Raw genomic sequence first — 26917 nt, 5'->3', positions numbered from 1 at the left:
GACCAGCGTTCGTGCTGGACGTGCAGACCGCGTGAGACGACGCGTCATCCAGTCCCAAACATGCTCAATGGGGGACAGATCCGGAGATCTTGCTGGCCAGGGTAGTTGACTTACACCATCTAGAGCACGTTGGGTGGCACGGGATACATGCGGACGTGCATTGTCCTGTTGGAACAGCAAGTTCCCTTGCCGGTCTAGGAATGGTAGAACGATGGGTTCGATGACGGTTTGGATGTACCGTGCACTATTCAGTGTCCCCTCGACGATCACCAGTGGTGTACGGCCAGTGTAGGAGATCGCTCCCCACACCATGATGCCGGGTGTTGGCCCTGTGTGCCTCGGTCGTATGCAGTCCTGATTGTGGCGCTCACCTGCACGGCGCCAAACACGCATACGACCATCATTGGCACCAAGGCAGAAGCGACTCTCATCGCTGAAGACGACATGTCTCCATTCGTCCCTCCATTCACGCCTGTCGCGACACCACTGGAGGCGGGCTGCACGATGTTGGGGCGTGAGCGGAAGACGGCCTAAGTCCTCGCCGATACCCCAGGAGCAACAGTGTCCCTAATTTGCTGGGAAGTGGCGGTGCGGTCCCCTACGGCACTGCGTAGGATCCTACGGTCTTGGCGTGCAGATGTGCGTCGCTGCGGTCCGGTCCCAGGTCGACGGGCACGTGCACCTTCCGCCGACCACTGGCGACAACATCGATGTACTGTGGAGACCTCACGCCCCACGTGTTGAGCAATTCGGCGGTACGTCCACCCGGCCTCCCGCATGCCCACTATACGCCCTCGCTCAAAGTCCGTCAACTGCACATACGGTTCACGTCCACGCTGTCGCGGCATGCTACCAGTGTTAAAGACTGCGATGGAGCTCCGTATGCCACGGCAAACTGGCTGACACTGACGGCGGCGGTGCACAAATGCTGCGCAGCTAGCGCCATTCGACGGCCAGCCAACACCGCGGTTCCTGGTGTGTCCGCTGTGCCGTGCGTGTGATCATTGCTTGTACAGCCCTCTCGCAGTGTCCGGAGCAAGTATGGTGGGTCTGACACACCGGTGTCAATGTGTTCTTTTTTCCATTTCCAGGAGTGTATTAACAGCATCTTGCACTGCGGATTGATTTGTTTTGTTATCACATTTACCTGTATGACCAACATTAAAAGCTAAAGATACAAAGCAATCAAAGAACCAATTCTTACCACTATTTGGAGGACCCACCGTACACAAAGTGTTTAACTTTTTTGACTGTACATGATTATCGTTATTCCAATAATGCAATCCATTCTTATTGAACCATGAAACTAAATTTAACAAAAATTCTGTAGCTTTATCATTGTCCTCTTCACATGGGAATAATAGAAGTTTGTTTAACCAGGATAAAGAAGCACCCAAATAACATTTCCATACATTGTTAGAGGTGGCATAAAATATATTATCCTGTGAACCAGAACATAAAAGTGGTCAACTCCCCTAAGATCTAAATCGTTAACGGTTTTCTTGTATAACTCTAATCCCATATCGAAAAATCTTTTAAATTTAGGATCAATAAATTTCATGAAGTAACCATGATCAGTTGGAAGCACGTTTGTAATGTTCTCAAGTGGTATACAATTGTACTGAATTAGTACGGAAAGGACCTGGCGCATGATTGCTGTCAATGTTGCACCCTTTTCCTGTTATGATCTGTTTGCGTCTCGAATGAGACTGTTTACTTGGTGCATCATTGGCGTGCCTCTGTTCGCTGTCACCATTAGATCGACTACTTTCCCCTTCCAGTATTGTTTGGTATCCTGAGAGGCAACTTTCCCATCGTACAATTTCAGCTGGATAAGGTAGTCTTTTAATGGCTCCTCTAATCCAAATTTGTCCACAGCCATACCCCTTTTGCACATAGAGGTATAACAGTACATTGAGCCAGTCGATATCTGACATTGCTGCAATTGCTCTTTTCCGTCTGTGGAGCTTATTAATTCTGGAGGAAATAAATTCATCATTTCGGAACCAACATCTGCGTCTCCACAAGGAATAGACACAGTCATGAATGACGTGGAAGTGGTCTCCATCCTCTCTCCAGAAGAGAATTTCTCCAGGATATCTCTTTGAGAACACAGTAATTTTGCTATGCAAGATGTCAGCATCTCCCGGTCTTTCTGTGACAATGACGTCACTGTAGTACCACCTGGTAGAGACCTCACATAATTTAATAAATCCTGTAAACCATGGGAACATGAGTAGGAAGTCAGTTCGTATTTTGTCAAACAGTTCATCCTTATATTCAAGCACGTTAACGAAGCTCCATCGTCTTCTCCCAGTGATGATAGGGTACTCGTTACCAGGTATGAGGAGCTTCTGGGATGGTTTCTTCACTTCGGGTTCCAGAATCGTCCACATCAAGGTTATCAATTCCACTATGTGTTCCATTTTCAGAATTCTGCAAGTAACTGTGTCTAATAAATTAATATGCAGAGATTCAAAAACCTAAATACCGAAGCACTCAGGTGAAACTAAATAATTCGCCCCTGATTAGGAACTTGTATTATGTCACGACATATGTTTACTTTCTGACGCAAACAGCACTGGCGCCGAATCTCTCCCCAACTGAGAATGTTTGGAGAATTCCTTTGTTTTGGAGAGAGAGAGAGAGAAAGAGAAAGAGAGAGGGAGTGAGTATTAGAATTTCTGGATGGCGTGGACAACAAATGGTTCTTTGGGATAATTCCGATCATAATCCACACATGAAAAGGTGTGTTATCGAAGACATTCGAAAATTCATTGAAACAGGTGCACAGTGTTGTGAGCTGAACATTATTATTGGAGTACCTTCATGCACAATTTTTACTGTTCTCTCTGTGAGGGGTGCTACTGAAACCGAAAAGAGTAGAAGTGGAGCTTCTTTGGCTAGAGAAATGGAGAATGCATTATTACAAATCTGTGTTGCCACGTCATCGTTTCACGAAAACCTTGAGGCTCATCAGGTTTGATTTAAGGTCGAACTGTCAGACTGACTAAAAAGATGGCAAGTTTACTCTCACCTCAGACGTATGGGAGGGATACATGACAAACTGTGAATGAATGTACGTTCTTTGTCCATATATATATTTTGATGAGAACTCGTTCCTGTCCAAGTGTAAAGATGTTGGTTCATTCAGTTCACGGCTTGGAAACCTGACAAGTAATGGCCAGAAATAGTGGGTGGGTGTTGAAATACATTCCAAATAAATGAGCTGACATATCTTAGTAAAGCTGAACTCTTCCTCGTGGTGAACGCTTTAATGAATTCGTAGATAAAGCTTTCAGGTTCATTGGAAGAAATGTTACATGTGAGAACATCTTCAGGTCACTTTCATTAATATGACGCCTGCATGATACCATGAACATAATTAGGAGGGAAGTGTCTTAATGCACGAAGAACGTTCACGATGACCTATACAAGAATGTAATATTGAGAGATGATGATATGATCTGTGCAGTGTATTAAAGAAAGCTGGGAAAGAATATGTTAATTTTGTTCCTTGCCACCTGATGTGCAAACTGACACTGACATTAAGTGAAAGCCTGACACATTGACAGGTTACAGTGGTGTTGTTGGCCAGACGGTCTGCAAGTACTCAGTCAAAGCTGATGCAAGAAGGTGATCTTCTCATACTTTCTGTAATACTCCAGATTTATCAGGCATTAATGCTTGGGTAAACCACAGAGAAGTAACAAACATCAAAATAAGAAGATGAAATTTCCTTCTAAAAATTGCAGATGAATTCACCAAAGATTACACAGAAACATTTGTCAAATCTCTAGCTATTCACATTCAGTGCTCTCAGTTTTATTCACATTTAGATCATGGTATTGGTATCTCATTTTCCTTTTTCTCGGACCAACTTCCTGAATTCGTCACATCAAGTTCCTGTAGCGTTGAATCAGAGTAACTTAATTTCAGAATAGCTCCAGGAACAGCAACTGACAACACATCTTTCCTTCAACTGCCACTAGCACTTTCAGTACAATGAGAGTCAAAATATGATCTTTTGTGGACTGGCAAGACAGCCAATCCACTAGGACGGGAGGCCGAAGGGCACGCGTTTAAGCTCACGCAGGCTGGCGTGAGGTCTGGAACAGTTAAAGGAGTTGAGTCTAGTAAAAAAAGTACGTAGCTCCTGGAATACTTAACTTTAATCCATAATTGGTAAACATCGGTCTGACGGTACATGCATCACAAGATAAATAGCAAATGATAATGGCGCCTTGCTAGGTCGTAACAAATGACGTAGCTGAAAGCTATGCTAACTATCGTCTCGGCAAATGAGACCGTAATTTGTCAGTGAACCATCGCTAGCAAAGTCGGCTGTACAACTGGAGCGAGTGCTAGGAAGTCTCTCTAGACCTGCCGTGTGGCGGCGCTCGGTCTGCAATCACTGATAGTGGCGACGCGCGGGTCCGACGTATACTACCGGACCGCGGCCGATTTAAAGGCTACCACCTAGCAAGTGTGGTGTCTGGCGGTGACACCACATGATCTGTTTCCCTTCCAGATAATGTCAAAACTTAGTCTGTAAGTGGTATTAATTAGTATGTACGAGTTTTCTAAATTGTAAAGTTCCTTGTGATACCACCAGTATCGTACCCGCTGGACACTAAGAATCAGCAACATTTCTGTGGGCAGTCCCATTAATTAATACCTCTCATTTGTAAGAATGATCTTTTATACGTAACAGGACTGTGACGTTGCTACAGATTCAGCCCTAATTAAAATAATAATCTGACATTATCAAGTTCTAATCACTTATGCTCTTTTACAGGTTCACAATGTACTCTTATGTACAAATGTCAACACACAGCAGAAAAAGGTACTGATGACAGAGTAGCAAAACAGAAAGCCAAAGATGATCATGCAGAACGGTTGTGGAACATTCAGGACACTGGTCAGAAAGAAAAAGTGTCTACAGAGATGGGAGGGCAGGGAGCAGGCGGTAATTGAAGCCGCAACTGTGCTGTAGAGGTTCCAGATGGGAGTACTCTATCCACAGCACATGTGGAATCTGGAGCAGACGCCAGTGTAAGTGAATGGACACATCTACACAACATGTACCTGGTAGGTAACGACAGGGGCGCCATGTTGTTTGTGGACAGGAGCACAATAGTACAACGTTTGACAGTGGTTCCGTGTGAGAAATGTCAGCGACATTTGCAGAATCTGGGGGTCGACTACTGTGTTTGTCCGTAACAACGGATACTGAAGGAATAAAGCTTCAACTGTTTCCCTCGCAGGGTGAACATGAGCAGCATCTTGAAATCTCGTCACTATATTATGATGCAGCAGACTGCAGTGCCAATATCCTTCACACACTTACAAGTACCGGTTCAGATGTGAACAAAACAGATAAGGCAATGCAGCACTGCATTACACTGCCACCTCTTGGAGTGCAGAGTGAATCAGTCTTCTTAGAAGTAGGTGCAGACGTAGGGGTATCATCTGATGATGGCTCTACAGCCCTGCACTTGTCATCGAGGACTGGCTATGCAGACAGTGCGACACTGCTCATGAGGAGCGGTTCAGACATCAAAGGGCAGTACCCAAATGGGGATACACCTCTGATCTGTGTGGCAGGCAGTGGCAGTGTCGAGTGTATGAGGGTACTGTTAGATGCTGGCACAGACTTGTGCATGCCTCATAGCTGTGGTGATACTGCTCTCTTCGTTGCAGTGGTTGGTGGCAATGCAGAATGTGTTGTGCTCTTGATAGCTGCAGGTGCAAACGTCAGTGTATGTGTCTGAGGGTTTATTCAACGGTCCACACTGCAGCTGTGGTAGGGAGAGTGGAATGTGTCAAGTTGCTGACAGATGCCAGTGCAAGTGGGCAAGGATAGGAGAATGAGGGCAACACGCCTCTGCACTTGGCCATTGCTATGGGCAACAAAACTGCGTCAGGCTATTGATCGAGTTGGGTGCCACTTTGCAGGAGTGGAACTGTGATAGGATCTCTCAGTTGCACTGTGTGGCAGAAGAGGGTCACACTGATTCTCATATGTGGTGGGTCTGATGTGAAGGTAAAGGGTAATGACAGCTACATTCCGTTGCACTTTGTAGAAGTAGGTGATCACACTGGGTGTGTGAAACTTGTCATAGATGGTGGCTCCGACATGCTCGCTCAGAGTGCTGATGGATCGACTCCATTGCACTACACAGCTCTGAATGCTGGCAATGTTGACTGCACCTGATTCCTGTTGAAGGCTGGCGCCAGTCTGGCAACACTGGATGGCGAGTGCAGCACGTCTCTGCACTGTGCAGCAGCCAATGGGAATGTAAAGTGCACCAACCTACCAGTGGCTGTTGGTCAGACATCCATGCACAGGACTCGGCACTGCACTTAATGCACTGAATGGCAATGCAGAGTGTGCCATCTTCCTGCTGGCAGAGGGTGTGGAGGTGCAAGCTCAGATTCGAAATAATAACACCCCTCTGCACTGGGCAGCCAGTAAAGATCGCACGGATCTCATCGCCATGCTACTCCAAGCAGGTGCACCTCGAGGAGTACAGAAAAGAGCAGTCGGGGGTGTACCACTCAATATAAAATGTTAATTATGCTATATATACTCTACATACCACACAAAGATGAAGACAGTTACTTTACCTGACTGCTTTCTTTTGCTGTCTGTGAAGTTGCTAGAGCTTTCCAGATAGACAGGTTACTATCATTAACATGAACTTCTTATCGGACAATAGGCAGAACATGTAAGGCTCAAGGACGCGAAAAATGTACAACAGTTGCAGCTAAATCATTCGTTATGACAAGTGATTTTCTCATGTGGCATGTGTATGCACAGTTGTACTATGAGGAAATAGGGGTGGTATATGGAAATGGACATACATTCATTTTAATTGTCAAAACTTATACTAACTCGATAATTTGATATGTTCAAACCTTATTTTCTACCAAGAGTTTAAACATGGCTGAAAAAGCAACTGTTTAAATTCTTCACGGTAAATGATAACAGCCAAACAGTTGCAGGATAAAGATTTATTAAAATTCTTGACCACGGTTTCGGTATATCTAAATATACCTTCATCAGAAGTAAAATATATTATTTAAATATATTATTTAATATATTATTTTACTATATTCAGATGTACCGAAACTGTGGTAAAGAATTTTAATAAATCTTTATCCTGCAACTGTTTGGCTGTTATCATTTACCGTGAAGACTTATTTTATATATTTTGTACAGGCACTAGTGAACAGCTTTCATAAAGGATAGTAACAGCATTATACAATACAGCACTATTTTTTAGTCAGTATCAATAACACTTGACTCGTTTGTACTAGAGGAGAATAATTATCTAAGGAGCAGTCAGATGAAAACGAGACAGATGCAAAGAAAAGGTAAGTAAGCTGTTCACTATTTCAAAAGAAATTGCCATATCTGCTAATGGACCCGCCAACATGTTGCCACAATTGTTTAGAATATGCTGCAGAAGTATTACTGGGAAGCCTTTACATATCCTCCATATGGACCCGATCTCTTCCCATGTGATTTCCATATTTTTGGAGCCGACGAGGAAGACATTTGTGGCCATTGATTTGCTTTGGGCAAAGCAGCCCCAGGACCGTTCTGTCTCACAGTGATATAAATGTATTAACAGTTACGGTGATTACTTTTGAAATAGTAAACAGCTGGCATACATTTTTCCAACCGTCTCGTTTTCATTTGAGCGCCTCTCATACACAAAGTGTGTACACTGACTGTACATAGTGTCTCATAATACGTTTTTCTTCTAGTTTAAATGTGTTATACATGGAATGTCGCTTATACAAAAGATGGAGAAATGTTTTACAAGGCACTATGCACAGTCAATGTTTGCACTTCCTATACAGTTCTTATTCTTTGGTGCAAATAACTGAATGATGCTCTGTGTATGAGCGAAGTGGATTGTAAAAGGACAAGGAAATAATACAGTTCCCAAACCGTAATATATATTTTCGAACTAACCACTTTTCTTTACAAGAAGCGAAATTTTTGATTCTTGCCAGTAGTTAGAACGGTATAACACTTGACTTATCATACACTGAAATGAAATTCCTATTATTCGTGTAATAAAAATGTAGTTTACATGACGAAATTATACACATGCAACGTTAATAAACTTTTGTAATTTCATAAAAATAAAATTTCTTTAATATGACTGTCTCCCTTTTCCAATAATAACACATGTGCACGAATGGTTGTAACCAAAAAAGGTTTGTTTCAGCCCAGTTATAATTCCATTTCTCTGTCTCAAACTTTTCTTTGTGAGACTCGACGAATTTGTTTGTTAAACATATTCCATAAAACTGAACATTGAAATGTAACAGCAGTTCCTTACAATACATTGTTCATCATGTCGCTCATATGCCTTATAGATGCAAGTGTAAAGGAAAGAAACAGATTCTCATAAATATTAGGTTGAAGAGTCAGTTTTAATACTTATACATGGTGTCAAAAATTATTCCCTATTGTGAAACGCATCTCTCGTACTGCAAGCTGTATGCTGCTACAAACACCCTACAGAATGCAATAAACAAATGAGAACACATCATTCTCTCACTGTGAAACTGCAGAGCATCTAATCTAATCTGCATGCTATTACACTGGACCTACACTTGTGGGTCATTGTCAAATACTGGTGATCAGTATGATGTCAATTAATACAAAGGCATGTTGCTGTTTGATGTCCTAGGGACTCAAGCACTATTTGAAAAAGTATTTTGCAAACTTATCAAACACAGATTGATTCCATTGGAACGAATGTATGCTCTGCACTTGCCCAGAACTGTGAATACGTTTTACAGTACCATCGCTAATAGATATTTACCATGAGCTTTACTCGTGGACAGCAACAGATAAATGAGACCTCATTTATTTACTGCATTCTGTAGTTTATTCTTAATAGCAGAGGTCTTGCACTAGAAGAGAAATGTTTCACAGTAGCAAACATGAACAGATGCTCGTAGTTCTTAAGGAATGCATTCTAGAGCCCATATTTTCTATACATTTTTGTCTTGTTGTGGCCCATCTACCACCTCTCAAAATATGGAATACTTTCTTCAATGACCTGTATAGCACTAGCTGGCTACTTTATCATTGGTTATTACTTGTTTTACATACATATCAATTCCTTTTCACACGTTCTCCAATCCTAGGAGAAAGATGGTAATCTTACACCAGCAGCCTTTCTTTCAGTCATATATGTTCTGTGTACGCAGGAAATAGCTCCTAGTGCTCCTGATTTATCCTTTGGTCTCACCACTTGCCCACCTCTGCTCCTATAAATATAAGTGCTAGCGATGTCTTACTATCAGTTCAATGTTATGGTCCTTTCGTTGGTGACAGCTTTGGATATCTATACTGACAGCTGTTTACAGCCAAACCTTTGAGCGCTTCTATGACCAAACTATGAGTGTAATTGACAAGGTTTCAAACCTGACAGGTACTTGCAATTTACACTACTGGCCATTAATATTGCTACTCCAAGAAGAAAGGCAGATGATAAGTGGTTATTCATTCGACAAATATATTATACTAGAAGTGACATGTGATTACATTTTCACGCAATTTGGGTGCATAGATCATGAGAAATCAGTACCTAGAACAACCACCTCTGGCCATAATAACGGCCTTGATACGCCTGGGCATTGAGTCAAACAGAGCTTGGATGGTGTGTACAGGTACAGCTGCCCATGGAGCTTCAACACGATACCACAGTTCATCAAGAGTAGTGAATGGCGTATTGTGACGAGCCAGTTGCTCGGCCACCATTGACCAGACGTTTTCAATTAGTGAGAGATCTGGAGAATGTGCTGGCCAGAGCAGCAGTCAACATTTTAACATTCTCTGTGTCCAGAAAGGTCTGTACAGGACCTGCCACATGCGGTCGTGCATTATCCTGCTGAAATGTAGGGCTTTGCAGGGATTGAATGAAGGGTAGAGCCATGGGTCATAACACATTTGAAATGTAAAGTCCACATTTCAGAGTGCCGCCAATGTGAACATGAGGTGACCGAGACGTGTAACCAATGGCACCCCATACCATCACGTCGGAGGATACGCCAGTATGGCGATGACGAATACACACTTCCAATATGCGTTCACCGCGACGTCGTCAAACACGGATGCGACCATCATGATGCTGTAAACAGAACCTGGATTCATCCGAAAAAACCACGTTTTGCCATTTGTGCACCCAGGTTCGTCGTTGAGTACACAGTCACAGGCTCTCCTGTCTGTGATGCAGCATCAAGAATAACCACAGCCATGGTCTCCGAGCTGATAGTCCATGCTGCTGTAAACGTCGTCGAACTGTTCGTGCAGATGGTTGTTGTCTTGCAAACGTCCCCATCTGTTGACTCAGGGATCGAGACGTGGCTGCACGATCCGTTACAGCCAAGCGGATAAGATGCCTGTCATCTCGACTGCTAATGATACGAGGCCATTGGGATCCAGCACGGCGTTCTGTAGTACCCTCCTGAACCCAGTGATTCCATATTCTGCCAATGGTCATTGGATCACGATCAATGCGAGGAGCAATGTCGCGATACGATAAACCGCAATCGCGGTAGGTTACAATCCGACCTTTATCAAAGTCGGAAACGTGCTGGTACGCATTTCTCCTCCTTACACGAGCCATCACAACAACTTTCCACCACGCAACGCTGGTCAACTGCTGTTTGTGTATGAGAAATCGGTTGGAAACTTTCCTCATGTCAGTACGTTGTAGGTGTCGCCAACGGAGCCAACCTTGTGTGAATGCTCTGAAAAGCCAATCATTTGCATATCACAGCATCTTCTTCCTGTCAGTTAAATTTCGTGTCTGTAGCACGTCATCTTCGTGGTGTAGCAATTTTAATGGCCAGTAGTGTATATGTTTCATAAATTTTGAAAGCAGACGATCAAAATCGTTGAAGAGCAACTGAATGAACTGATGGTGTCTTGCAAAGAGATTCATGAAATGAATAACTGAGGTAAAACAAGGGTAATGGATCATAGTCAAATTAGATAATGTGATACTGAAGGTATTAGAGGATTAAATTAGACACTAAAAGAATGAGACAACTTTAATTGTTTTGGCAGTAAAGTAGCTGTTGATAACTAAACTAAAGAGATTTATGCAGACTGCCATTAATATGAAAAAGTTTTCTGCATATGAGTAATTTGTTAACAATGAATTTCAATTTCAATCTTAGGCAGTCTTTTCTGAATGTATTTGTATGGAGTATGATCTCGTACGAAAGCAAAACAAGGGCAATAAACAGTTCACACAAGACCAGAACAGAACCTTTCAAAATGAGTTACCACAGAACAATTCTGAAAAGCAAGTGGTGAGGAGGTAGTGAAACGAATAGGGAAAAAGTTAATTTACGTCACAACCTCACTAAAAATGGGGATTTGTTGTTATAACAAATTTTGAAGCGTCAAAGTAATGTCAGTTAGGTTGAGGAAAGTATCAACAGTAAAAATTGTAGTGGCAGGCTACAGATGGAATACAGTAAGTTGTAGTAGATATGTACAGAGGAAGAAGAGGTTTGATTTGGACAGAACAGCCTAGAAGTTGCATAATACCGTCCTTGCAACTGAAATCCTCAGCAAGAATAATAGGTCAAAGCCCAGTATTGCGTCTTCATCATTAGCTATCACGCTGACCACTTCAGATAGCACCAACCAATAAATGCATGGTTTATACATAAGTTATTCTCAACAAAAGAATTTTTATACCCCTGATGTAGCCTGTTACTAAATTTCCTGTGCCTTACACTTACATGAAAGTGTTTGTAATATCAAAATATATGTGTACTGAACACAATGTCAAAATATATGTGTACTGAATACCAGATAAGATTCATGCTTGTTTTGAAGAATTCCTAGGAAATGAAACACTGCATGTTTTCTTTAATTACATGTCATTCTTTAACTGGAAAAATCTTCAGAAGACACTTGATAGGAAATTGGGCTACCAGCATACATTTCGTGTGTAGCCCCATTTTCTATCTATAATAATTGCATTCCAGATTAGTTTTAAGCATACAATTTTTACTTTTACAGATATCAAGTTAAAATAAAATTTCATTAAGAAAATAAATAAAAAATTATAAAAATATATGTTTTAACTGAATATGAAATTATCAGAAAACCCACACATTTAACTGAATATGAAAATGACTGAAAATCAGTTAATTGAAAAATATGAATCAAGGAAAAAATATGTACATGAAAAACAAATTCCTTAAAGTAAAATTTTAAGAATATGAACATGTTTTTTCAGGTTTTTTGTTTTTATTTATGTACATTTTAATTTTTGTAATTTTTATTTCTCAGTTTCATTTTTATCACTTTTAATTGATGATTCTGATTTTCATATTTTTATTTTTTTGCAGCCATCAGTTTAAGCAACCCATTCCTATTCTGCAAAAAATTAAATAAAAAATTGAATTTCATGAACAAAAATTAACAAAACATCATAAAAGTTATAAATTTTAACGGATTATAAAAATTAATAAGAAACTATAAAAATCATAAATCTATACTGAACATGGAAATGATGTAAGTCAGTTATCAAAAATTTTTTACAGCGTACAAAACCCCACATTTAAGAAAATTTTGCTTTTCAGATTAAATATTAACCCAGTTTCTTTTTTATTACATCTAATAATTTTTTTATTTATAAAGGAAAGTCTTTCAATTTGAGATACGTAAGAATTGTTTGGTTGAGGAATCAAATAATAATTTTTCATCTTAGAAATATACAAATTTTTGTTACAGAAGAATGTGTGGACCTTGTTTGAATGCATACCATAGAGATATCCAAAAATCAATTTTTTTTGTATGGAAACATGTTTCCAAAAATTGTAATAAAGAATGAACTCCAGGGATAGAACATTCAAAAGTATTATTATCATTGGAAAAAAACAAAGAATATAGTATTCATTAGCTGATGTAAACTTAAAAATATTAAAAATTGTCAAGAAATTAAAGATTTAAATTGGTTTAATAAGAATCAAACACCTAAAGACAACTACTCAAATAAATGTAAATTTAAGAAATGACTTGCCTCAATTGGGTTTATATTATTATTGGAAAAAAGAGTTTGTAACCTCTCTTTAAATGCATTTCTGTAGATATAGTTATCAACTCTTGTTCTCAATTTTTATTTTCAAAAATTATATCATTGCGTTCAGTATTTTTGAAAAGTAATGGATTCTCGATTTTTCTGTTTCTTATTGTTTCGTAAAAATATGATTCAGTTATGTTCATTAGTTGATAGTAGTCATTTAAATTTTCTAATATTCAAAAATCATGAAGTTCATCTACAGTGAAGTTATTTTTAAGAACGTCACAAGTTTCAATTGCAATGGATTTATTAGTGAATTCTAGTTGGACAAATTTATGACTTTCAGTTCCTTTACCTTTAGTTAGGTAATGGCTTCTCTAAGAAATTAAAACATGTCAATTACAGTTTTAAACATGGCTGTCGATCTGCAACGAAATATAAGCTTGAACATAGGAATTACAGCCAACTGGTTGCTAATAACTGTTTCATACATTGACCTATTTCTTCATCAAAATTATTAACCAAGATGAAAACTGTAAAGCATACAAAGGTCACTTATGTCAAATTACCACTGTATGCTGTGCCATTTGTTATCTTGTCATCTTGGTTAATAATTTGGTCAAACTTTATTTTCTATACATTATTTTGTAGAGTTTCTTAAAATTTAATTGTGATGAACATATACTTAGATGTGTAACAATGTGGCGTTAGAGCTAGTTGCCCCCATCCCTGGAATCTATGGGAATTAGGTGGCTCGTGTGTGCAATTGTGGTGGCAACTCCTTCCAGCAACCTACTAAGCCTTGACTGCTTCTGTACAATGACACTTTGTGTCTGTTATCTCTGCCAAAATAGGATTTACCGGTTATTAGGTCGTTGGTCATAATGTTCTGGGTGATCAGTGTACATAGATATGGCCTTCAACGGACCATGTGTAATTTACACACCCATAAATTTACAAAAGACTGAAAAATATTAACATAATCAAACAGACAGCTGTAAAATTATTTAATGCATAGGAAGATAATGACATACAATTACATATCGATAACATAGAGACAAATTCGACCAACGCACTAGCGTTGCCCTTGTGAAATACAATTACAAACGATGCTATGTAACTTATAATTATGCAGTACAACTTGACTGAACAACCATGTTACCAGATGCCTTGACGGTGTAGCATCAGTGTGCACATCTCAGTGTCACTGAAGCTGGCAGAAGAAGAGGCAGTGACTTTTTGTGCAGTGAGGTATGCCGGCACAGTGAACTCATGTGTCCGCACCAAACCGTATTATTGGTTGGCTATGCTAAATTGTAAAAGTGCTGGCTAGAGACAATCCTTGCAGTCCCCATCGCAATATAAGTATATTCTGTCAAAATGAAACATAGGTCATAGGTACTATGATTCACATAATTGCTTAGCAACATGCATATGAATATAGTGGATAGCTTTCAAGCTGCAGGCAAACACGAATAAGACGCAATATATACCAGGACCAAGGGGCATCAATAAGAATGTAAGACCGAGAATGAAGTATTCGGACAAAAACGGATAAAGTCTATTGCCCTTACAATTTATCGATACATCAAAGAAGCAACAGCAGAAATAAAGTGAACGTTTAAGAGTGGGATTAAAATTCATAGTGAAGCCAATCAGTGATAAAATTCGATGATGACCTACCTCTAACTAATGAAAGTGAAGAAGAATTACAGGATTTGTTGAGTGGAATGAACAGTCTAATTAGTACAGAATATGGATAGAAAACTGAAGAGAGACAAAAGTAATCAAGAGTAGGTGAAAACAGATTAGCAATAATCTTAACATCAGAAGTGGTGACCACCAAGTAGATGAAGTCAAGGTAGCCTGCTGCCTTGGAAGCAAAGTAACAAATGGCCGATGAAGCAAGGAGGACGGAAGAGTCAATCTTGCAACGACAAACAGGTCATCATTGATCAAACACAGACCTTAGTTTTAGGCTGAAACAATTGAGAATATAAATCAGGAGCACAGCACATGAAAGACTGTAGAGAAACTTGAAAAAAGAAGAGTTGTAGTGCTAGAAATGTGGTACCATAGAATGAATTTGAAAATTACGTTAACTGTTAAGGTAAGGAGTGAAGAGATTTTGTAGAATCGCCTAAGAAAGAAACATATGGGAAAACATCGAAAAGAAAAAGCGACATGGTGATACAATATCAGGAACAACTTCCATGATACTAGAGGGTTCTGCAAAGGGTAAAAGCTGTAGGGGAATGCGAAGTTTGGCATATAAGTTGGTGGTTGGCCTAAGAGAGGAATCTGTGGCAGTGCATATCGAACCAGCCTGAAGACTAATGAGTAAAAAAGAGGAGCATATATATATATATATATATATATATATATATATATATATATATATATGTGTGTGTGTGTGTGTGTGTGTGTGTGTGTGTGTGTGTGACTGTGTGTGTGTGTGTGTGTGTGTGTCTGTGTATGTGTATGTGTAACATAAATAGATCAGAATAAAAGTAAATGATTCAGAAATGAGTAAAAAATTGTGTAGATCATTTAGAACATTTAAAGATGGTCATACAAATGTCACAACGTAGAACAATAACGTGGTGCAGAAAAATCAGGATGGCAGACGCTACACGATTTTATAATCATCTCATACCATTTCTTGTTGTTGTTGTTGTGGTCTTCAGTAATGAGACTGGTTTAATGCAGCTCTCCATGCTACTCTATCCTGTGCAAGCTTTTTCATCTCCCAGTACCTACTGCAACCTACATCCTTCTGAATCTGCTTAGTGTATTCATCTCTTGGTCTCCCTCTACGATTTTTACCCTCCACGCTGCCCTCCAATACTAAATTGGTGATCCCTTGATGCCTCAGAACATGTCCTACCAACCGATCCCTTCTTCTGGTCAAGTTGTGCCACAAACTTCTCTTCTCCCCAATCCTCTTCAATACTTCCTCATTAGTTATGTGATCTACCCATCTAATCTTCAGCATTCTTCTGTAGCACCACATTTCGAAAGCTTCTATTCTCTTCTTGTCCAAACTATTTATCGTCCAAGTTTCACTTCCATACATGGCTACACTCCATACAAATACTTTCAGAAATGACTTCCTGACACTTAAATCTATACTTGATGTTAACAAATTTCTCTTCTTCAGAAACGCTTTCCTTGCCATTGCCAGTCTACATTTTATATCCTCTTTACATCGACCATCATCAGTTATTTTGCTCCCCAAATAGCAAAACTCCTTTACTACTTTAAATATCTCATTTCCTAATCTAATTCCCTCAGCATCACCCGACTTAATTAGACTACATTCCATTATCCTTGTTTTGCTTTTGTTGATGTTCATCTTATATCCTCCTTTCAACACACTGTCCATTCCATTCAACTGCTCTTCCAAGTCCTTTGCTGTCTCCGACAGAATTACAATGTCATCGGTGAACCTCAAAGTTTTTATTTCTTCTCCATGAATTTTAATACCTTTGTTTCCATTACTGCTTGCTCAATATACAGATTGAACAACATCGGGGAGAGGCTACAACCCTGTCTTACTCCCTTCCCAACCACTGCTTCCTTTTCATGTCTCTCGACTCTTATAACTGCCATCTGGTTTCTGTACAAATTGTAAATAGCCTTTCGCTCCCTATATTTTACCCCTGCCACCTTTAGAATTTGAAAGAGACTATTCCAGTCAACATTGTCAAAAGCTTTCTATAAGTCTACAAATGCTAGAAACGTAGGTTTGCCTTTCCTTAATCTTTCTTCTAAGATAAGTCGTAAGGTCAGTATTGCCTCACGTGTTCCAGTGTTTCTATGGAATCCAAACTGATCATCCCCGAGGTTGGCTTCTACTAGTGTTTCCATTCGACTCTAAAGAATTCGTGTTAGTATTTTGCAGCTGTGACTTATTAAACTGATTTTTCGGTAATTTTCACATCTGTCAACACCTGCTTTCTTTGGGATTGGAATTATTATATTCTTTCTTGAAGTCTGAGGGTATTTCGCCTGTTTCGTACATCTTGCTCACCAGATGGTTGAGATTTGTCAGGACTGGCTCTCCCAAGGCCATCAGTAGTTCCAATGGAATGTTGTCTACTCCGGGGGCCTTCTTTCGACTCAGGTCTTTCACTGCTCTGTCAAACTCTTAACGCAGTATCATATCTCCCATTTCATCTTCATCTACATCCTCTTCCATTTCCATAATATTTTCTTCAAGTACATCGCCCTTGTATAGACCCTCTATATACTCCTTCCACCTTTCTGCTTTCCCTTCTTTGCTTAGAACTGGGTTTCCATCTGAGATCTTGATATTCATACAAGTCGTTCTCTTATCTCCAAAGGTTTCTTTAATTTTCCTGTAGGCAGTGTCTATCTTACCCCTAGTGAGATAGGCCTCTACATCCTTACATTTGTCCTCTAGCCATCCCTCCTTAGCCATTTTGCACGTCCTGTCGATCTCATTTTTGAGACGTTTGTATTCCTTTTTGCCTGCTTCATTTACTGCATTTTTATATTTTCTCCTTTCATCAATTAAGTTCAATATTTCTTCTGTTACCCAAGGATTTCTACTAGCCCTCGTCGTTTTACCTACTTGATCCTCTGCTGCCTTCACTACTTCATCCCTCAAAGCTACCCATTCTTCTTCTACTGTATTTCTTTCCCCCATTCCTGTCAATTGTTCCCTTATGCTCTCCCTGAAACTCTGTACAACCTCTGGTTCTTTCAGTTTATCCAGGTCCCATCTCCGTAAACTCCCACCTTTTTGCAGTTTCTTCAGTTTTAATCTACAGGTCATAACCAATAGATTATGGTCAGAGTCCACATCTGCCCCTGGAAATGTCTTACAATTTAAAACCTGGTTCCTAAATCTCTGTCTTACCATTATATAATCTATCTGATACCTTTTAGTATCTCCAGGGTTCTTCCATGTGTACAACCTTCTTTCATGATTCTTAAACCAAGTGTTAGCTATGATTATGTCGTGCTCTGTGCAAAATTCTACCAGGTGGCTTCCTCTTTCATTTCTTAGCCCCAATCCATATTCACATACTATGTTTCCTTCTCTCCCTTTTCCTACACTCGAATTCCAGTCACACGTGACTATTAAATTTTCGTCTCCCTTCACAATCTGAATAATTTCTTTTATTTCATCATACATTTCGTCAATTTCTTCGTCATCTGCAGAGCTAGTTGGCATATAAACTTGTACTACTGTAATAGGTGTGGGCTTTGTATCTATCTTGGCCACAATAATGCGTTCACTATGCTGTTTGTAGTAGCTTACCCGCATTCCTATTTACCTATTCATCATTAAACATACTCCTGCATTACCCCTATTTGATTTTGTAATTATAACCCTGTAGTCACCTGACCAGAAGTGTTGTTCCTCCTGCCACCGAATTTCACTAATTCCCACTATATCTAACTTCAACCTATCTATTCCCCTTTTTAAATTTTCTAACCTACCCGCCCGATTAAAGGATCTGACATTCCACGCTCCGATCCGTAGAACGCCAGTTTTCTTTCTCCTGATAACGACATCCTCTTGAGTAGTCCCCGCCCGGAGATCCGAATGGGGGACTATTTTACCTCTGGAATATTTTACCCAAGAGGACGCCATCATCATTTAATCATACAGTAAAGCTGCATGCCCTCGGAAAAAATTACGGCTGTAGTTACCCCTTGCTTTCAGCCGTTCGCAGTACCAGCACAGCAAGGCCGTTTTGGTTATTGTTACAAGGCAGATCAGTCAATCATCCAGACTGTTGCGCTTGGAACTACTGAAAAGGCTGCTGCCCCTCTTCAGGAACCACACGTTTGTCTGGCCTCTCAACAGATACCCCTCCGTTGTGATTGCACCTACGGTACGGCTATCTGTATCGCTGAGGCACGCAAGCCTCCCCACCAAAGGCAAGGTCCATGGTTCATGGGGGGGTTCGTAGGTTCTTAGTTTCTTAGGTTCCTTAAAGTATTGTGCATGAAATTCTGACTGAACTTTTACAGTAGCGGAAGATGTGTGCACACTGGGTTCCAGAAATTGTGATAAAGTTGCACGAATCCAATCATCTAGCTGCTGCAACCAGTTCCCAAAATGCATTTGCCAAGCCTTCAGGTCATTACAACCTGATCTTGGTCAAACTCACATACATTGCGCACCTTCCCCATTCAACACATGGACAGAAATATCTCCGGTACTAAATGCACCATGCGTGTGTCTGATTAGTAGTCATTGCTCGCAAGACGATGCTGCTAATGCCTGCTTGGGTTTATGTTGATAGTAGATTAGTGGTCATAATGATATGGCTAATCAGCATATATGTTCCTCTAGTACCATGGAAGATATTCCCCAAAATATTAATAGAGGTTTTATCATCCTATCCGTTCCACATGCCATAGTTTCCCATGTGTGCCTCGCCGATTCTGTGGAGAACCTCCTCATTCCTTACCCTATCATTGCACCTAATTTTCAATATTCTTCTAACACTACATTTCAAAGGCTTCGATTCTTTCTGTTCCGGTTTTCTCACAGTCCAAATCTCACTACCATACAATGCTGTGCTCAAAATGTACATTCTCAAAAATTGGATACTCAAATTATAGTCTATGTTTGATATTAAAAGACTTCTCTTAGCCAGTAATGCCCTTTTTGCAAGCGCTAGTATAGTTCTCATATACTGCTTGCTCCATCCCTCATGGGTTAATCTCTTACATAGGTAGCAGAATTTCTTAATTATGTCTACTGCTTGATGCCCCATTCTGATGTTAAATTTCTCGCTGTTTTCATTTCCACTGCTTCTCATTACTTTTGTCAATTTTTGATCTACTTCCAGTCCACATTCTTTACTCATTGAACCCATCATTCCATTCGACTGATCCTGCAACTGTTCTACACTTTCTATAAGAACAGGAATGTCATCAGCGAATCTTACCATTGATATCATTTCACCTTCAATTTTAATCCCTCTTCTGAACCTTTCTTTCTTTCCAACACAGCTGATTCGATGCATATATTGAACAATAGGGGCAAGAGGCCACACCCCTGTCTTACATTCTTTTTAATGTGAGAACTTCGTCCTTGGTCTTGCAGTCTTAATGTTCTCTCTAAGTTCTTGTACATATTGTAATTACTTGTCTATCCCTATAGCTAACCCTGATTGTTCTTAAGATTCCAAACATCTTGAATCATTTTACATTATCGATCTCATTTTACAGGTCGATAAATCCTATGTACATGTACTGATCTTGCTTTAGTCTTGCTTTCATTATCAAGTGCAACTTCGAAACTGCCAGTCTGGTGCCTTTACCTTTCCTAAAGCCAAACTGATCGTTATCTAATAGGTCCTCAGTTTTCTTTTCCATTCTTCTGTTTATCATTCTTGTCAGCAACTTGGATGCATGTGCTGTTAAGCTGATCATGCTATAGTTCTCGATCTTGTCAGCTCTTGCTATCTTTGGGAATAAATGGATGATGTTTTCCCAAAACTTTGATGGTATATCGTCAGTCTCACACCTTCTACACTCCAATATGAACAATCATTCCAGTGGAATGTCAACTATTGTTTTGCACTCATCCTGATTAGTATGACTTTACAGTAAGTGAATCAGAAAGACAGGATACACTGAAAAAGTATGTAAAAAATTAGAAATAGAAAAAAGGTAGGTCACACTGAAGGTAAGAGTTGACAAATAAGTACAGTCATCCAGAGAAATGTATATACTCTTTATCACGCTCTATCGAGATATCGATATTATCGTTCGATTTGAGTTGTGAGTGTGTTATAGTATGCTCTTTAGCTCAACAGTTGTTAGTACTTCCATCTCAGGATTGAGAAAACAGGATGGCTGGAGCATGCTTGACTTTCGAACAAGGAAAATGTATTGTGAAGTGGTTTTTCAAGTTTGATAATGCTGTTGAAGTGTAATGTCGGTGGAAATGGGAATCTGAACCAGGATCGCCAACCTACCTAACAGTTTAATGCATCACTCCCAAGTTTGAATTGTGTGGAACGATTTGTGATATTCACAAAGTAAGATCAGGAAGACAGTATACAGCTACAAGTCCTGCTTTGTCAGTTCTCATGTTGGAAATGTTTGTTAATTCTCCACAGAAGTCTGATTCTCAATGTGTACATGAAGTGGGGGTTATCAGTACAGTTGTATGAAGAATTCAGAAAGCTGCAAAGTGGAAAGTTTACATTCCACGATTACTGCACGCGATTAACGATGATGACCCTCACTGCAGAATGGAGTTTTCAAATGGTATCAGCAAATGGTAACTGATGATGAAGAACTTGTGACGAAGGTAATGTGGAGTGACGAGATACAATTTAAACTTAAGAGAACCCTGAATCGGCATAACAGTGTGTACTGGGCACAGCAAAATCCGCATGTTATATGGATAAAGCAGACAATCTAGCAGGGCTTCGTGTGTTGTGTGGACTATCATATAGGGTCTCAGTAGGACCCATTTTCTTTGATGCTACTGTCACTGCAGAAGTGTACCTAGAAATGTTACACACATCATTTTTGCCAGGTATTCGTGCACCTTATGGAGCTGATGAAGAGGTCTTCTACCATAAGGACGAGGCACCACCACACTACCACCTAGCCATACGAGCTTTCTGGGATGACAATTTCCTGGGGCGTTGGAATGGAGGAAGAGGGCCGACTGAGTTCCCAGCACTGTCGCCAGATCTAACACCTATGGACTTTTACTTCTGGGGAACTGTGAAAGATATCATCTGTCGACGTAAGCCACGCACACTGGAAGAACTTCGCCAGCAGATTACAGTGACATAGATAGTGGCCTCCACTGTAACATTTACTGACGTAGTTGTGGGGACCTCTCTTCGTTCTGGTATGTGTATAGCCACCAACATTGATCATTTAAAGTAACCATGTGCTAAGCTGAAGGCTGTACAACATGTGTGATCAATTATTAATTGTAAAATAAACAAATAAATAATACTTTTTGTTCCTTAAAATGTGTATACATTTATCTGGTGACCTCTCTATAACCAAAGAACGTTAAAATATATTAATCATAATGAAAAAAGTTTTTGCTTTGAAAACTAATGGCATGTTTAAATACATTGATAGATTACCGCTACTTGGGATTAGCTGAGCGGTCTAAGGCACTTCAGTAATGGACTGTGCGGCTGGTCCCAGCGGAGGTTTGAGTCCTCCCTCAGGCATGGGTGCATATGTTTGTCCTTAGGATAATTTAGGTTAAGTAGTGTCTAAGCTTAGGGACTGATGACCTTAGTAGTTAAGTCCCATAAGATTTCACATACATTTGAACATTTTTTTGATAGATTACCAGTATAATTAGAGGGAAATTTACTAACTGTTGGTAGAAAAAATACGAAACCACAGGTGAATTAATTTCTCTGTTAACTAAACAATACATTACTATGAGTCATATGGGTAGGAATTTAAAGCTGTTAATTTATCAAATTGTGTTGTTATATTATTCAATTCAGGAGCAATTTATTCTGATCATAATCTAAATAAAACAAGATCAAGTAATGGCAAAAAATATAAAAATCTGATAAAAGAAAGTCCTGAAGATTTTTTTCCAAAGTTAAGACAACCACTTTCAAGTTCAGATTTTTCAGATGCAAGCAAAGTGAAGGTTTCATGAAAAACATACAGAAAGACCAATTGAGTATATTTCGATGAATGATGTTGGAGATTCAATCGATGGATCAACAGTTATTAAATGAGAAAGATTAGCTGTAAATAAATATTCTCATAATGAAGAAGTGGTAATAATTTTAATATCAAAAATTCAAAAGAAATACGCTTTTTGATTTGGTTTTTAAATAACTTGGCACACACATTCTGTCAAAGTGAAAAATGTGGAGGAGGATAGGTTAACATAATTTTTAATGAATTACCTTTTGAAATGCACCTACCTGGCTATAGTTTTTCTGATCTGGGCCCAAATTAGATGAAAGGTTAGTTTGAGGAGATCAAGGAATAAATCCACAAACTGAATCTTGCAAAGAAAAAGATGATAATGCATGTTGTTTTTGTCGTTGTGGTCTTCAATCCAGATACTGGTTTGAAGCAGCTCTCCATGCTACTCTACCTTGAGCAAACTCCTTCAACTCGGAGGAAGTACTGCAACCCACATCATTCTGAATCTATTTAGTGTATTTGTCTCTTGGTGTCCCTATACCATTTTCACCCTCCATGCTTCCTTCCAATACTAACTGGTGATCCCTTGGTGTCACAGAATGTCTATTGCCAACTGATCCCTTCTTCTAGTCAAATTGAGCCACAAATTCCTCTTCTTCTCAATTCTATTCCGTACCACTTCATTAGTTACATGCTCTGCCCATCGACCTTCTGTGGCATCACATTTTGTGAGCTTCTATTCTCTTCTTGCCCAAACTATTTTTCATCCATGTTCCACTTCCATACATAGGTAAACTCCATACTTTTAGAAAAAGATTCCTCACACTTAGTATCCTCTCTGCTTCGACCATCATCAGTTATATTACTCGCCAAAGGGCAAAATTCATCTACTACTTTCAGTGTCTCATTTGCTAATATAATTCACCCATCATCACTTGATTTAATTGGACTACATTCGATTATCCTCGTTTCACTTTTGTTGATGTTCGTATTATATCCTCCTTCTTCAAAGACATTCTTCATTCCGTTAACTGTTCTTCCAGGTCTCTGACAGGATTTCAATGTTGTTGACAAACCTCAAAGTTATTCTTTCTTCTCCATGGATTTTCATTCCTACACCAAATTTTTTTTGTTTTCTTTACTGGTTGCTCAATATATCGGGGAGGCCGTGAGCTCGAGCCCTAGCCCTGCTTGCAGTCTGCTGGCCGATGTCACCCAGAGAGTGGAGGCTAGCAGCCCTCTCGGTCTTAGCTCCTGTGCAGCTCCACAGTGTGGCCTACCCCTCCACAGCTATGACGAGACCGTGCAGAGGAGGTTGGAGGTGGTTTCAGCGGGGTTGGCCGCCAGTATCCATCACCAGAAGGGATTCGCAGTTGGCCTGCAACTTAAACATTCATCATTCTCTCCGGTTCTAGACCCAGAAAGAATGGCAAAATGACTGTCCGCCCGAAAGCAACTCTTTCAAAATCTCCCAAATCTCCGCTGTTGGTTTTAGAGTCCATATATGACTAGTAAGCCACAAATCCGGTTGTCTCCAGAACATCACACCTGGTTCTAGAGGCTGAAAAACGGCTAACTGCCCTTCCTCGCCCTTGCAAACAGCAAAAGCGGGACCATCATTCCCCAGGATGTTCTTACGTATTCGCCACCTGTAGAACAAAATTACTCTAGCATCCACTCCATCCTTCCGAAAATGCAAAGTCCACAAAAAAAATCGACATGAAAAACTAACAAGTCTGGAAAAAACAACAAATATCCTTATGGTATTAAAATACATAACCTCTGATTTACTAAACTTAATAAACCAAAAAAAAGGGAAACCCGACAAATTACAACTACACAACTTACTTACGCGACCTTAGCATATACGGCACATCATTCACCTTGCGTTACTCAACAATTCCATGTTCCTCCTTTTTGCCCTTCGTCACTTTCGTTCTGGTTGACTGCCGGTTACTGTAAAATCCCCTCCACGATTCCTTTAAACGAATTTATGTGACTGACGTGTATAATAGGCGGCGTTTCTGTGGGGAACTGAATCTTCACGTAGAGTGGTGAGGTAGTTTCCACGACCTGGTATGGTCCCTGGTGTTTTGTTAAAAATTTCTTTGTTTCCCCCTTTGACATATGGTGATTAGTAACAATGACACAGTGCCACACGTGGCATTGAACCAATTTTCTCATGAGACTGTTCGTTTGTCCCTGGCGCTCTGACGCTTTTGTGTTTCCCATTTGTACATTCCTCCCAACTTCCCTAATTCTTCTGGCAAACTTCCTCACCGACTCACCATTGGGCCCTAATTTAGGAATCAAAACGTGAGACAGAGATGGCATTTTCATACCATACACCACCTCAGATGGATACAAGCCCATGGCAGTATGAACTTTCAAATTACAGGCCATTCTACATAAGGTAAACAGGGGTCCCAATTGTTGTGCCTGGAACCTACGTAATAGTTCAACACGTTTGCAGTTGTCCTGCGCACAAGTTCCGTTCTGACATTGCTCTGAAGATGAAATGGATTCGTCCATAACTTCCAGATATGCGACACATGGGATAGTTGTTTCCTTAAATCCGAGATAAATTCGTACCTCACCCGTAATTATGTCCCCAGAAACTCCAGAATTTACTATCTATTGTTTACTAACGGCTGCACTACAGTACCAGCCCGTTGGTCGGACATTAGTGTCATTGCCAAAAATCGAGAAATAGATCTACCATCGTGAGCATGTACCTATTTCTTGCCGGTGTTCTGTTAAATGGCCCGAGGGCATTCTACACTAATAAAGAAAACCTTTGCAATGGGACTCTCCAATGTGTAATGTCGGCCTTTTGCGCGCATGGCACATAGCCATTAATACACTTCTCCATGTCGTTCTTCCCATTCGTCCACCAAAACTGCTCTGCTACGTGTCTGTCGCAAGTCGCCCACCACGACTTTGACAACATATGGTAGTAAGTTTGCGGTAAACCTTTCTTTCGAAGACCCTCTGGAACCACCATATGTGTCCTCATCTTGTCGTTTTTCACGACAAACCCTCGTGCATAACGAAATGTCTCTGTGACTTAAATGCCTGGCACTCGAGAGCCGTTGCCTGTGCCCACTATCATTCTTCAGTGCTCTTCTCTAGCGTATTTAACATTGCTACCCTATGAGTTAACGAATCTGCGTTTGCGTGTGATCTTCCTGGCTTTTGGATTATCTCTTACTCGAATTCATTAAGCTTAAGTGGCCCCCCTCCTAAGTTAATCTAATACACGGATCTTTCAAACCAAGCAATCATTTCAATGAGACATGGGCTGCCACAACCTTAAATTTCCTACCATACAGATAACATCGAAAATTCGTAATATAACATATGACAGCCATCATCTCTTTCTCCATTGTTGAGTAGTTATGCTCCACCTCGTTTAAGTGCCTTGAAATATAAGCTACCAGATGTTCCTGACCATCTACCATCTGCCCCAAAATAGAACCGAGTACTTCATTTGTACCACCACCTGAAAGGATAAACTCTATTAAGAAATCCGGAAAAACCAATACTGGATCCAAAACTAACGTCCCTTTCAAATTTTCAAAAGCCTCCTGACATTGCTGTGACCAACGAAATTTCACCCCTTGTTCAGTAGCTTGTTCAACGGTCAGGCTATTTCCACAAAGTCTTTCATGAACTATCTATAATAATTACAGATGTCGGTCAACGACTGTACCTGATTAGTTGGCCGGCCGGAGTGGCCGAGCGGTTCTAGGCACTTCAGTCTGGAACAACGCGACCGCTACGGTCGCAGGTTCGAATCCTGCCTCGGGCATGGATGTGTCTGATGTCCTTAGGTTAGTTAGGTTTAAGTAGTTCTAAGTTCTAGGGGACTGATGACCTCAGATATTCCTATAGTGCTCAGAGCCATTTGAACCATTTTTCGCTTAGTTGTTTGTGGTATCGGATAATTCAGACCTGCACCTGTAAGACGAGGACCATCTGTAAGTCGAGGACTGGTCTGTACGTCACGCTCACTAACCACGTGTCCCAGATAGTTTACTTGACTTTGGGCAAAATGGCACTTGTCCGCACTTGAAGTCGAACGTGCCGATCGTAGTCTACTAAAATCATCCGCCGAATTTGTCACATATCTAGTAAATCCTTTGAATAGACATCTATAGTATCGAGTTAGACAAAACTGAGTTTTCGCT

The 26917-nt window shown here is 40.2% G+C and overlaps 1 long non-coding RNA gene across 1 annotated transcript in view; it reads right to left on the bottom strand.

Annotated features, from left to right (window-relative positions):
* Positions 1 to 12350: 12350 nt before the first annotated feature.
* The window catches only part of LOC124717238, a 114878-nt gene continuing 100311 nt past the window's right edge, over positions 12351 to 26917 (bottom strand). The window contains exon 4 of the long non-coding RNA XR_007005727.1: positions 12351 to 12433. This is a non-coding gene — a long non-coding RNA (uncharacterized LOC124717238). The remainder of the gene's footprint in view (positions 12434 to 26917) is intronic.

Source organism: Schistocerca piceifrons, chromosome 9 (genome assembly GCF_021461385.2).
Source record: "Schistocerca piceifrons isolate TAMUIC-IGC-003096 chromosome 9, iqSchPice1.1, whole genome shotgun sequence".
In the NCBI taxonomy this organism is placed as follows: Eukaryota; Metazoa; Arthropoda; class Insecta; order Orthoptera; family Acrididae; genus Schistocerca; species Schistocerca piceifrons.
This window is presented reverse-complemented; position numbering and strand designations above follow the sequence as displayed.